The sequence below is a fragment of the Rhinopithecus bieti genome, unplaced genomic scaffold, assembly GCF_001698545.2.
Source record: "Rhinopithecus bieti isolate Rb0 unplaced genomic scaffold, ASM169854v2 scaffold_51345, whole genome shotgun sequence".
Taxonomy (NCBI): domain Eukaryota; kingdom Metazoa; phylum Chordata; class Mammalia; order Primates; family Cercopithecidae; genus Rhinopithecus; species Rhinopithecus bieti.
Genome location: NW_016820792.1, coordinates 1,462,112 through 1,475,473, shown reverse-complemented (window position 1 = coordinate 1,475,473; position 13,362 = coordinate 1,462,112). Strand labels below are relative to the sequence as shown.

At 44.2% G+C, this 13,362-nt stretch overlaps 1 protein-coding gene across 3 annotated transcripts in view; it reads left to right on the top strand.

The window, feature by feature from the left end:
• Positions 1-3,734: 3,734 nt before the first annotated feature.
• The window catches only part of CUNH9orf153 (chromosome unknown C9orf153 homolog), a 41,346-nt gene continuing 31,718 nt past the window's right edge, over positions 3,735-13,362 (top strand). The window contains exon 1 of one of the 3 annotated variants that reach the window (XM_017859927.1): positions 3,735-4,024. The gene's annotated coding sequence lies outside the window, so the exon portion shown is untranslated. Of the gene's footprint in view, positions 4,025-6,280; positions 6,353-13,362 lie in introns of those variants that run through there. The other 2 variants (XM_017859930.1, XM_017859929.1) reach the window with 2 other exon arrangements.

Here is a 13,362-nt window from a genome sequence, read left to right as displayed (position 1 = left end):
CACATGTACCCTAGAACTTATAATAATAATAATAATAATAATAATAATAAAATTAAAAACACAGGGAAGCCAAGCACTCAGGAGAATGAGGCCCGGAGAGGAGCATGAAGGCTGAAGGGTGAGGTAGACGCCTGGGGCATTTGGGCTTTCTGCAAGTTCTGTAGGCCTTGGGGCCACTGAAAGTGTTTAGGGCCAGTCATTAGAAAATTGCATTTAGAAGTGTCACCATGGCCTGGACTAGGCTGGCTGATGAGGACAGGAGGAAGCTACTGCAAAGCCCGCTATAATAGGACCTGAGCAGGGACCCATGTGAGGAAGGCTTAGGAGGCAGAAAGGATGGTACTCTATGTGTAGCCCAACCTCATCAGCCAGTGTTTTGTGACTCATTTCTATTTGTACAGGTAGTACTTGTACTGTTCCTTGGTTTTGGTTCTTGTCTCTTGTATAATATTGAAAGGTTCTTGGAGACAGGAATACAATTGCTGCTTTAATGTTCATTTAGCATTGGGCAGGTCAGAATTATTTTTGCAAAATGGCTCCATCCTACGGCCATGGCATACCATGTCACGCAAGCCTGAGCCTTCACTAGGAAGGTTCTGTCTGTTGCACCACATTCGTCCACACTCTGCTCACAAACACTGGTCGTTGTGTTAGGCCATTTGGCAGTGCCCCTGGATGATGGGTAGGCCAGCAGATCTGTCGCATAGCAGCAGATCTCAGGCTTTTCACAATCAGTTATAAGCCCACTCTTCCACATCAGGATGCTAAATTGAATGGATCAGGCCATCAGGACAGAGGCCTGCTGTGCTCCATTGTTGCAGGGCTCCTCCCAGCCCTCTGTCAATGGACCCACCAGAATGATGTTATTTCTCAAACAGGAAAGGGTTGGGAACAATCCCTACAAGATCAGATGTCCCTAAGATTTCTGGTATTTCCTAGGTTTCACTCAGCAGGAAATACCAAAAAAAAAAAAAAAAAAAAAAAGGCCTTTCTTGTCGTGTTTTGATACCTGAGAAATCAGGAAATGGAAAAGTCTGTGTTAAGCTGAGCTGTAAGCAACATCAGTGTCTCATTTCAGCCTTAGAGCAGACAGGACATGGGCCAGAGGCAGCATCAACCCAGAATAAACCCAAATACAGCTCACCTGAGCTCAGTGCAGGCTGGGAGGCTGGCCTGGAAAGGTGTAGGTTTGGGGTGAGATGGGCCTGGATTTGAATCGTGGTTCCTGTCATTTTGTAGCCATGTAACCTTCTGTAGAACAATCTCAGAACTGAGGGGGATGTGATGAGCTAACTACACATAAATGGCATCCTGCTAAGAGTAGACGTTTCTTATGTTGTAGTTCTCGTCCCTTTTAGCCATTTTCTTGTGCCAAAAGGGATAGTATGCTAATGGGCTATCAAAGCAAGAGCTTAGGGAAAGACTTTCAACACAGGGAGTTATTGTCCCATATTCAAATCTGGGGGAAATTTGCTGTATTTCCCTCAAATGACCACAGTAACTTCTTTGAAAAGAACCATAAATTAATTGCAAATACAACCATACAGAGAAATGTCATTCTCTTAGTGGCTGATTAACTTAGACAGACCTGCCTTAATCGAGGAGCTGTTTTGAAAAGCTCATTCCCCAGTAGGAACTCAGTCTCCTGGACCCGGGTGGGTCTCATCAGACAAGAGAGGTAGGAGAGAGGGAGGTGCACCCTAGCCTCAGCCTCTATTGAAATACAGAGCCGTGTGGTCACTGTGGGCGCACTTCCTCCCTCGCTGCTGTGCAGTGTTCAGGGAAGGCTTCATTTCACGCCCACCTTTAGTGGGGCAAGGGCTCTGTACCAGTGGTACTGAGCTTAAAACTAGCCTACTTCGACAGCCTTGGTGGGTTACTGCTTTCACTTCCACTAGCTAGTGATTCCCAAACTTTTCATTACGAAGTGCCCATTTATTGGGTCAGGTGTGTTGGCTCACACCTGTAATCCCAGCACTTTGGTGTTGGCTCACACCTGTAATCCCAGCACTTTGGGAGGCAAAAGTGGGCAGATGGCTTGAGCCCAGGAGTTCAAGACCAGCCTGGCAACGTGGCAAAACCCCGTCTCTACAAAAAAAATTAAAAAATTAGCCGGCCGTGGTGGTACATGCCTGTAGTTCCAGCTACTTGGGAGGCCAAGGTGGGAGGATCACTGGAGCCCAGGAGGCAGAGGTTGCAGTGAGCCAAAATTGTGCTACTGCACTCCAGCCTGGATGACAGAGCAAGACCCTGTCTCAAAAAAATAGAATAAAAAATAAAGTACTCGTTTATTGTTCTCCATGGATTCTATGTCTTGAAGCAGTCCTCAAACTTTAAGGTGCAAGTCAGTCACCTGGGGGTCTTATTAAAAAGCAGATTCTTGGCTGGGAGCAGTAGGTAGCTCACACTTGTAATGCAGCACTTTGGGAGGCTGCGGCAGGTGGATTGCTTGAGGTCAGGAGTTCGAGACCAGTTTGGCCAACATGGCAAAACCCCGTTTCTACAAAAAATACACAAAAATTAGCCAGGCATGATGGTGGGCGCCTGTGGTCCCAGCTACTCAGGAAGCTGAGGCAGGAGAATCACTTGAACCCGGGAGGTGGGGAGGTTGCAATGAGCCGAGATGGCGCCACTGCACTCCAGCCTGGGTGACAGAGCAAAACTCTGTCTCAAGGAAAAAAAAAAAAAAGCAGATTCTATAACAAAGGTCCAGGGTAGAGCCTGAGATTCTGCGTCGGTAGCAAAGGCCCGAGTGAAGCCAGTGCCGTTGCTCTGCAGGCCACCTTTGAATGGCAGGCTTTTGAAATATTTTCTTATTGGAAGAATCTTCTGTATTTCTTAAATTGTGCTTAAAATTATTAACTTTCTTGTACATCCATGTTCATAACAGCATTATTCACAATAGCCAAAAGGTAGGAACAACCCAGGTGTCCATTGACTGGGGACAAGGGGTGAGAAATTAATTTCATGGACACAGATTCAGTTGGAAAAGACGAAAAAGCTCTGGAGATGGAAGGCGGTGCCCGTGGTACAATGTGAATGTACTGAATGTCACAGAATTGTGTACCTAAAACGTGTTAACATGGTAAGTTTCATGTTATGGATATGTTGCCAGTGTTCACAAGTTGTTAACTCAATTAGACTAAATACCCAGTAGATTGCATTCTGGGGAAATGGCTGTTTCAGGAAAATTTTCAGTGATTGCCACAAGGACCTCCCAGGGGTGGGGATGGAGTCTGGAGCACAGCTGCATGGCCCAGGGAGAGAATTTGCACGGCCAAGCAGCCCCCGGTCCACTTCTCCCCATAGCTGGCCAGGTGCAAAGAACATAGCTCTACCTCCTATTTATTATCTCCCTCAATTTCTTACTTGCACTTTGCCCATGTCTATAGAAGGAAAAACTTGACTGATCAGAAATTATATTCACGGCACCTGTAGTCCCAGCTACTCGGGAGGCTGAGGCAGGAGAATGGCGTGAACCTGGGAGGCGGAGCTTGCAGTGAGCCGAGCTCGCGCCACTGCACTCCAGCCTGGGCGACAGAGCAAGACTCCATTTCAAAAAAAAGAAAAGAAATGATATTCACGCCAGTCTGGGCAACATGGGGAAACCCCATCTCTACAGAAAAATACATAAATTAATCAGGTGTGGAGGCGTGCACCTGGGGTCCCAGCCACAGACTGAGGCAGAAAAAAAAAAATTGCATTCACAATTCAGCTACTCAGCTACTCAATGTTCACTCCTTAAAAATGCCTTTCCATCGTCCTCCACCATCTTCCCACCTATTATTCTCCCATCCCCCACCAAGCAGCAAGATAATTCTCCTTCGCTTAGTGTCATATAGCTGTTTATGTGACCTTGAGGATGTCCACATGTCACAATGGACAGTCACTTACTCAACACTAAGCAATGACATGCTAGGAGTGGGGCTGGGCCTTGGGGCCGCCGGAGGAATGAGACTCAGCCTCTGCCCTGGGAGTACAGAGACAAGACAGATATGACCAGGTGAAGAGACTAAGACAAGTGGTAAGTGCAACTACAGCCATAGCCACAGGGCACTGCGAGACCACAGAGCAGCGAAAGCTAAGCCAGCCTAGGCTTGGCAAGGAGGCGTGGAGTGAGGTGGGCAATGGCCAGGGTGGGAAGACCAGAGCTGAGAGGTGAGATGGGGTTTGGGTTTATCTTTACTAATAAGGATGAGGAGCCTGTTTCATCTTCCTCCAGGCAGGTCACAGAAGCTGGAACCCAGTTGATCATGCCGAGCCTGCAGACGCCCTCATCCCTTCCAGCCTTCAACACTGATAGCCCTGCCATCTCTCCCCAGCCTCTGTGCCTTCATCCTCCCCATGTTCCCATGGATGCTTGGTCCTGACTTTGCACCCCTCCCTCACACCCAGTGTCCTTTCTCTTTCCTCTGCCACTTGGGAGGCTGAGTGGGAGGATCACCTGAGCCCAGGAGGCTGAGGCTGCAGTGACTGGTGTTCACGCCACTGCACTCCAGCTGGGGTGATAGAGTGAGAAAAACGACAACACTGCTCTGTATGATACTATAAAAGTGGATATATGTAATTGCACATTGTGGCATCTCATAGAATGCCCAACACCAAGAATGGACCCTAATGTAAACTGTGAAGTATGGGCTTTAGTTAATAACCATGCGTTGATATTGGCTCATCACATATAACAAATGTACCACACAAACATACGTAGTGAAGAAAAGGGGAAGCTGTGTGTATGGTGCAGGGAAGGCGGGGTGTGGGAACACTGTACCTTCTAACCAATTCTAAAATTGCTCTAAAAATTAAGTATATTAATTTTTTTAAAAAGTTTCGTTAAATTAGCAATATAATAGTTGCTTACCCAAGAAAATTCAGGTGTTCAAATATTGCGTTTTAGAGCAATTATTTCCAGATGTGAGGGTGATCTGGCTGCAACATCTGTCACCCCACTGATGGCCAGGGTTAATTTGTCTGATCTGGCTGGCGAGGTGGGTGCCCCCTTCCTTCCTCATCACTCCACGCGTCCCTCCAGACGCTGCGGACGACCTTCCCCAATAGAGGAGGGCCGTTCTTTGGCCAAGGGTATATGAGTAGATGCATGCCCCTGCTAGAACCTCCCAACAAGCTCTCTAAAAGTAATTACTTCAAAGGAGGGATTGAGAGTTTCATCCTCTATGACAGAGTTAATTTTTCCTTTTTTTTTTTTTTAAGACGGAGTCTCGCTCTGTCACCCAGGCTGGAGTGCAGTGGTGCGATCTCAGCTCACTGCAACTTCCACCTCCTGGGTTCACATGATTCTCCTGCCTCAGCCTCCCGAGTAGCTGGGACTACAGGCGCCCACCACCACACCTGGCTAATTTTTTTTGTATTTTTAGTACACACAGGGTTTCACCATGTTACCCAGGATGGTCTTGATCTCCTGACCCCGTGACCTGCCCCCCTCCGCCTCCCAAAGTGCTGGGATTATGGGCGTGAGCCACAGCGCCCATACTATAAAAATTTTAGTAATAAAGGTTGTCCTTAATAGTTGAGTGTGCACAGCTATAAAACCCAGACAAAGTAATCTGGCCTCTGCATCTAATATCTGCTCAGGATTGATGAGCTCTCCCCCCCGCCCCATGTTAGCACAAGATGGGTTGTTTGAGCTGCCCACACGGCTCATTCCCTGAAGCATCGTGACAGGACACTGTCACCTTTGTCATCCATTGTGTTGGTATATAAATGCACTCAACTGATCTGTTCCTGGCCAAGACCACAGACTTTTCCACTCTCTCTGAGGAGCTAAGTCTGATTGTCATATTTTCGGTTCTGATTATTATATCAGTAGTAGCAAATTGCCTTCGCCGTCAATCAATCGTGTTGTCAATTCACCCTCTGACAACGAGAGCAGAAGGCCTAAAATGACTGAGCGCCTACTCTGTGCCGACTGCCATGCCAGACAAGCGGCTCCCCTGGGAAGACAGCTAGACTCAAGGGTAAGAAATCAAGGGAATCAACCAGGAAAGCCCATTAGGCATTTTGGGGAAACACCAGGCAGGAGCTGATGAAGTCTAGATGAAAAGTGACAGCTGAGAGAACTGAAAAAGGGGCAGATGTTGTCTTGTTTGGCTTGATGGAGCCTCCAGCTGATTCCAAGTGAAAGCCAGGAGGGAGGAGTTTAAAAGGCCTGCCGTTCTGCAGGGGAATCTTCAGGTTCCTACGGGCTCTCATCTCCTCACCAAGGAGTCTGCTCACTTAGACCAGCACTCCCAAAGCATGGAACCCAGTAATCGCTGCAGTGAGCCCAGATGCTTTGGGGTTTCAGAGGAAAAGGCACTGTGTTGGCCTAAAGGAAGAAGCCGAGGCAAAAATTAATGTAAGTAGAGAGCTTATGTGAGCCAAGTTTGAGGACTGCAACCCTGGGGACATTGATTCAAGTTGCCCAGAATATATGCTCCAATCTGCAATTATAAGTGGGTTTTTAAAGGGAAAGAAGAAGGGGTAGTTCTAAAGTTGTTTACCAAGTGTTTACATTGGTTCATTAAAATACCGTAAGCTTCTTTTTTCTTCTTCTTGTTGAGACGAGGTTTCCTTGTGTTACCCAGGCTGGTCTTGAATTCCTGTACTCAAGTGATCTCTCACCTCAGCCTCCCATGTAGCTGGGATTACAGGTGCATGCCACGGCGACTCAAAATAGCATAAGCGATTGATTGGCTATACGTTGTTCTTTGTATCACAGATTCCAGAAACATGAAGATATGGGTGAGGGTCACATTGTGCAACTCAGCATTTTAGGTAATTTATCAGCTAGTCTGGAAACTACAAGGAATAAAAGAAAAATACAAAATACCTTTAAACAATTAACCCTGTGCGTAGGGTTAATGAGACTCTCCTGTCTCTCTGATAAATTTTGTATTCCTCAGATTCTTCCGACTGCTCTGAGCTACTTTCCTTTCCCAAGTGAACAGTTGTAGTCACACTTCATAAATTGAAAATGTAGCAAAGTAATGATTTCCCAGAAATCTCATTTTGTTCCTAATAGCCCCTGCGTATTTAAATGTTGAGCGTTTTCCACGAAGATGATATTAATCAAATGTTCTTAAATAACATTCAATTAACAGGATACAGTTCATTCTGGTTAATATATGTTTCACAACATTTGCTTATTTCTGTTTAGTAAATCTACAGTCTTTATCATTGCTATTGGGTCATATTAGATTGAATCAGTGGCTCAAAAGTATTCATTGAAACCTAAAATAATGATGGAGACAGTAGTGGATGTTCCACACATCAGAATCATCTATGAACACACATAGTGCTCATGATTCCAGAATGATGTGGGATGGCAACCAGGACTCACTACGTCAAGCAAATATGCAGGTGTGATGATCTTACAGAGGCAGCTGAAAAGTGAAAGTGAGTAAGAAGTGCCACAATGAACATCTGAAAAACGTGTTAGATTAAATCAAAGTTCTCCTTCCCCAAGTCCCCTGAGCAAAGTATAAGACCTGGCCAGGGACCGGGTGCAGTGGCTCACGCCTGTAATCCCAGCGCTTTGGGAGGCCCAGGTGGGCAGATCACGAGGTCAGGAGATCAAGACCATCCTGGCTAACACAGTGAAAACCCATCTCTACTAAAAAATACAAAAAATTAGCCAGGTGTGGTGGTGAGCACCTGTAGTCCCAGCTACTCAGGAGGTTGAGGCAGGAGAATGGTGTGAACCTGAGAGGCAGAGCTTGCAGTGAGCTGAGATAGTGCCACTGCACTCCCACCTGGGCAACAGAGCGTGACTCCATCTCCAAAAAAAAAAAAAAGCAAGAAAACAACGACAACAACAAAAACCTGGCCAGATGAGGGCTTGTTAAGGCTCATAAAACAATACCCCTGCAGGAGCAAAGGGAAAAATGTCCTCTTTGCTCTCTGAAGGTTTGCTGAAAAAAAAAATAACTCACAAAAGGCAGATTTATTGGAGAAAAGGAGTACGAATTTTATAATGTGCACATAGGAAAGAACCACAGAGAGATTACTCCAAACACTCAGTGGGGGTACAGAAGCTTCCATACCATCTTGAGGTTACCAACAGAACGGGAGCTCAGAGAACGGCCCAAAACAAGTTATGGTGGTAAATCAGGTTATGGTGCATGACAGCTTATGGCGGGGAGAGAAGAGGAGGCCTGGCTAGCAAAGGTGGTCTTGCTATGTAGATGAAACCTCACAGGTAGCAGCCTTCAGAAAGAATAGATGGTAAGTGTTTCCGACCTTCAAAGGTGTCAACCTCTCAGTTAATCTTTCCTAGATCAAACAAGGCTCAGAAGTAAGCCAGGCTGCATCAAGGCAGATTCCGTACAGATGCAAATCTCCCCACGAAAGACAGCTTTGCAGGGCTACTTCTGTTTGCTGGCTCTCCGAACAGACACCTCAAAATATATCAAAGAAGGATATTTTGAGGGTAAAACTTTTTATTTCTGTCAGTCCTACTTTGAAACTTTAAAAAACTCTCACGTATTAAAAGCCATGTTCATGGCTTTACAGAGATTTGGGTTAGAAGTTGTTAGAGATAGGCAAAGGAGTGGGAAAATTTGGGACAAACGAAAAGCAAATTTAAATATATTGTCCATATATTCTTGAATTAGTCTCTTATTTCTTTTTCTTTCTTTTCTTTTCTTTTCTTTTCTTTTTTTTGAGACAGGGTCTCTGTCTTTCAGGTTGGAGTGCAGTGGTGTGATCTTGGCTCACTGTACCCTCCACCTCCTGGGTTCAAGCCATTCTCCCACCTAAGCCTCCTGAGTAGCTGGGACTACAGGCGTGCATCACCATGCCCAGCTAATTTTTGTATTTTTGATAGAGATGGGGTTTCACCATGTTTACCAGGCTGACTGGCTGGTCTCAAACTCCTGGCCTCAGGTGATCCACCCATCTTGGCCTTCCAAAGTGCTGGGATTACAAGTGTGAGTCACTGTGCCCGCCCAAATCTCTTGGTTCTGAGAATAGATCAGTTCAGTGAAACCATTTTCTCCCATTCCAGAAGTTGGCATTGCAGATGGGCTAGGCTTCTCTATACTATGCAGGTAAACAGATCTTTAATAAGAGGCAATTCTATGGAAGAAAAACAAAGATTAACATCTGGAATGTTCTATCTATAAACTAGTTGTTCTAATCTAAACTCTGTCTCTACTAAAAATACAAAAATGAGCTGGTTGTGGTGGCACACACTTGTAATCCCAGCTACTTGGAAAGCTGAGGCAGGAAGATCACTTGAACCCAGGAGGCAGAGGTTGCAGTGAGCCAAGATGGCGCCATTGCACCCCAGCGTCGGCAACAGAGTGAGACTCCATCTCAAAACAAAAAAGACCAAATAACCACAGCGTGAGACCAACAGAATCTGTCTCCGAATCTGTCTCGTCTTCCCTCTTCTCCCCATCTCCTGTCTCTCTCGTGTGTGTGTGTGTAGTTTACCTAAAAGCTAAAGAAAAACCTTTTACTATCTCTTGTTAATACTACCTGGAAATCTTGTTTAAAAGAGAAAACTGAATTTTGCCTTTGCATCAGTGTATTATTAAGGCTAAAACTAACTTTAATAAAACCTGATAAACAGATCCATTCAATTTTAATCAGTTTTGACCACACATGATAAGATTTTCATAAACCTTTAACCTCTTACAATTTTTTTATTCTTTCTTTCCCCAGTTTTTTATTTCCATTTAGGTTTATCTATTTTTTATTCCTTTAATTAAAAAAAAAGACTTTCAAAACCTCTAAACTGACAAAATTATATTCCCTTTAACAAAAACCACATTCTCATGATGTTGTATAATTTTTTTCCAAAACCACATTCTACTTTTCTTATTACACTTTGTATTCAAAATTGTTTATCTTATACTTGGTAGTTTTAGTTTATATATATATTGTGATGTTAACTCTTAGAAAACCTAGAAAGTAAGCAATTTTAACTGTTAGTCACATACTAACAATTTATGATACACATTTTATTATTTTTAGAAATATAGGCTTTCTAACGAAACAGTATTCCAGTGTGAAACAGGACATATTTACTAACAGATCTAAATAAGTTTCATTTCTTTAAAATAGGAAGCCAAAATTATAGGAGCGTAAACTCATATTTAATCATTAATATCTTGGCATTATATCATATTTGGATATCATCTAGATACTTAATGAATATCCATTATTTAATTTAGCTTAGCAAAACTCTAGGAGTTTTATTACCAAAAGATTTGATAAAAGTTTTCTAAGTAAACATATTCTAAAAAACAATTATTATTAAACATTTGGCCAGCTGCAGTGGCTCACACCTGTAGTCCCAACTACTTGGGAGGGTGAGGCAGGAGGATTGCTTGAGCCCAGGAGTTTGAGGCTGCTATGAGCTATGGCTACATCTATGAATAGCCACTTCACTCCACCCTGGTCAAAATAGCAGGACTCTGTCTCTTAATAAAAAAGGAAGATTAGGCTGGGCACGGTGGCTCACACCTGTAATCTCAGCATTTTGGGAGGCTGAGGTGGGAGGATCATGAGGTCAGGAGATCGAGACCATCCTGGCTAACGCAGTGAAACCCCATCTCTACTAAAAATATACAAAAAGTAGCCAGGCGTGGTGGCGGTGCCTGTAGCCCCAGCTACTTAGGAGGCTGAGGCAGGAGAATGGCGTGAACCCGGGAGGCGGAGCTTGCAGTGAGCCGAGATCTCGCAACTGAACTCCAGCCTGGGCGACTGAGCAAGACTCTGTCTCAAAAAAAAAGGAAGATTAAAAATTTGTACACCCTTTTCACAATTCATTTTCAACTACCCTTCTGAGAGTAGAGGAGAAGCTTTCCCTTTGTTCCCACAACACCACTGAAACTTCTGATTTATTAAATAAACAAACACAGTAACATTCTAATAAACCAGTAGAGTTTCTCTGTAACAAAAACAACAAAGAATTACTTTCTAGGACAAAACTGATTGATTTCATTATTAAACAGAGTAAAGACAAAAGTGTCCAATACATTATTCAAATGACTTACTTATTGAAACACAAAGAGATACATGTTACATTATTGTAAAGAATCATAAACCTGGCTACAGAGTTAATCATATATGTTATACTTAGAGAAAAATACAATGAGCTATTGGCCAAACAGCTTTGTCAAAGATCTTATTGTACAAATATGGTACTGTTGGGGTTCAGAAGCCAATACCCCAGAATATGGCCCTTTGACATGCTGAATGGAAGAAGCCTCAAGGCCTCTGTGGCCTTTCCCATGTCCTGTCTCTCAATTCTGTATCACCTTCCAAAGCACAGGCTACAGTTGTTCTCTGAAGTTCCCTTACCTGCCTGGAGTCCAGATTTGCCAAAAAAAACTATTACCTCTAAGTCCTGTCCCTGAGTTCTCATTAACTGAACTCATAGCACATGAAGAAAGACCGTCTCTCAAGAGCAAAAGAAAAACAAAGTTTAAAAAGAAAAAACACATTGAAGTCTGTCAACACACTTGGACCGACTTTTGTCAGAAACCATTGTCTGCTCTGTGTGTCCAACAGACTCTGTCCCAGGCCATTGTACGTTCTTCAAGCCCATAGAATTCCACCCTCTTAAATCTTTTACTATCCCCATAAAATCATCCACACTGCTCCATCACCCTTGCCCCCCAGAAGATGAACATATAACCATTTGTACCCCATTAAGTGGGAGGATAATCACTGTGATTTTCCCGCTATGTACTCTAGTAAATTTCTATGCCATTTCTCCTATCAATCTGCCTTTCGTCCGTTGATTTTTCAGCTTAACTTCAGAGAGCAAAGGGGAAGTTGACCAGGTGCAGTGGCTCATGCCTGTAATCCCAGCACTGTGGGAAGCTGAGGTCAGGAGTTCGAGAGCAGCCTGGTCAACATGGCGAAACCCCGTCTCTATTAAAAATATAAAAAGTAGCCGGGCATGATGGCAGGCGCCTGTAATCCCAGCTACTCTGGAGGCTGAGGCAGAAGAATCGCTTGAACCCGGGAGGCGGAGGTTGCAGTGAGCCGAGATCGTGCCACTGCACTCCAGCCTGGGCAACAGAGAGAGACTCTGTCTCAAAACAAAAAGTAGAAAAAACAAATAATTTGTGCAAATAAATGAATAATAAGTGCAACCTCTACCCTCAGTGCAGACAAATGGAAATCTCCGGGGAATCCTACCAGCTCAGGAAAAACCTAAAGATACTCATCACATCAAGGGACCCTCCCCCAAAGGATTCACCCAAAGTCTGTGAGTCCCAACGTGTGCAGAGCCTCCCGCCAGCTTTTTAGCATTTCACTCTCACTGAGCAGACGACCAATGATCCCCAGACCGTCAGAGGACTGCCTTTATAATGGAAGGTAGGAGCCAAAACAAACAGGGACAAAAAAGAGAGAGAGACTATGCTGGCAGAAGAAAACTTCAAAAGAACAATCAGAGTATCATTGAGGGATAAAAGAAGATAATTTTGCATCATGAAATGTGAATGAATGACAGGAAAAGGAACACTTGGGATAAAAACAGCTCTTTTTCAATCATCTTCTTCTTTATTTACTTAGAAAGGGTCTCACTCTGTTGTCCAGGCTGGTGTGGAGAGGCATGATCATGGCTCACTACAGCCTCAGTCTCCAGGGCTCAATGGATCCTCCCACCTTAGCCTCACATGTAGCTGGGACTACGGGTGCACCACTATGCCTGGCTAAGTTTTGTGTTTTTTGTAGAGACAGGTTTTTGCCATGTTACCCAGGCTGGTCTCAAAATCCTGGGCTCAAGCCATCCACCCGCTTCAGCCTCCCAAAGTGTTGAGATTACAGCTGTGAGCCACCATGCCCAGCCTAAAAACAACTCTTATAAGCTAAGTGAATGAAAACAAAATAGGAAGGTTAGAAGATAAAGCAGAGGAATGTGCACAAGAAAACAATGAAAAAGACAGCCTGGCAACCTGGTGAAAAAAAAAAAAAGTGAGAGAGAGAGCAAAAAGACAGAGTATTCATTGTACCCCAAAGAGTTCTGCTTTGATCTACTCCTGAGATTTGATACTTGGCCATAGGGAGCAAAAATTACAGAAAATACAAAAAATGTAGAGCAGTGCCGTTCCCTGACTGCATTTTGGCTGGATTGCTGTCTCTGGCCCACTGTGGAGTCCTACCAGATGTCCCAACAGTGGTGCTGTTATCCAGGACTAAGTCAAGACTTTGCCTTTTGGCTTCCCCAAAGAGACCCGTGTGAACTCGCAGGAAGTGGAAGCCAGACGGGGACCTGCCTCTGTGCAGATCTCCATCCCCTGGGAGCCTGCATCTAGCTTGGGAAACACTGCTTTCCCTTTCATCCACGTCTTGCTACTCCATTTTCTTTTTTTTTTTTTTTTTTTTTTTTTTTTTTTTTTTTTT